Source organism: Glycine max, chromosome 15, assembly GCF_000004515.6.
Source record: "Glycine max cultivar Williams 82 chromosome 15, Glycine_max_v4.0, whole genome shotgun sequence".
In the NCBI taxonomy this organism is placed as follows: domain Eukaryota; kingdom Viridiplantae; phylum Streptophyta; class Magnoliopsida; order Fabales; family Fabaceae; genus Glycine; species Glycine max.
In genome coordinates, this window is record NC_038251.2 from 6,705,678 (window position 1) to 6,706,657 (window position 980).

Genomic DNA, 980 nt, shown 5'->3' on the forward strand with positions numbered 1-980 from the left:
AATTTTTAATTAACTTTATCAAACATAATTTAAATTGTCATCGTACTCCCGTACTAAAGTGATTATTTCTCTAAGCTGATGTCATAGTTCAGTCACGCCAGCTTACATAGCCATATTTGTAACCTTGTAATATATTAGATCGAATCATAAATAATCTTACAATCTTGAATGTATAAGTACAAAGAGACTAAATTTGAAGTCCTAGTCACTCCTAGCATGCCGGAATGAATGCATGTTAATGGGAATAGGGACAATTGTCCCCCCAAAATATTTTTTTACTTGTTATATTTGATAATTAAAAAAAACCCTCATTAAAAAATAGTTGTTGCACCCAAAAAGACATTTTTTTAAAAATCGATGTAAGAAGAAAGGGTAAATTAATACTAATCTTATTGTTTTATCAATTTTACTGTTCTTTTTTGCTTCTCTAATACTAAACAAATGTAATAAGCAAGTAATATTAACAATCTAACACACACCTCGACCTAATTGTAATTTGTAGGAACTTAGATAATTTTGATTGTCATGACACACACACAACCATACAATCATATATTGATATTCAAAATTATTTTACTTAGGTTTAATTAATTTTAATTTTAATATATTAATTAATTAATTAATCTATATTTTCCCACTCTCAGTTGATAAGATATTATATACACATGTAGTAAATATTATAAATTCAGATTCTCGATCTTAGAAACGATACAACTTAGATGTGTTCTTTCTTTTTTTGACAGACCATGTGTTCGTTTTCTCAGACAATAGTATGAGATTATATACATACATATATATATGAATTAAAATTAATATTTTTCTTTTAGTTAATTATTGAATCAAAGGATGTTTTAATCCCCTTAATTATTTTAATCAATCACTTAGCTTTTTAATTAATATTAAGTATAAAGAGATTTTTACTATAAATAATTATTAATTAAATATTTCATATTGAGTTATTTTATATTTTAAAATTAAAC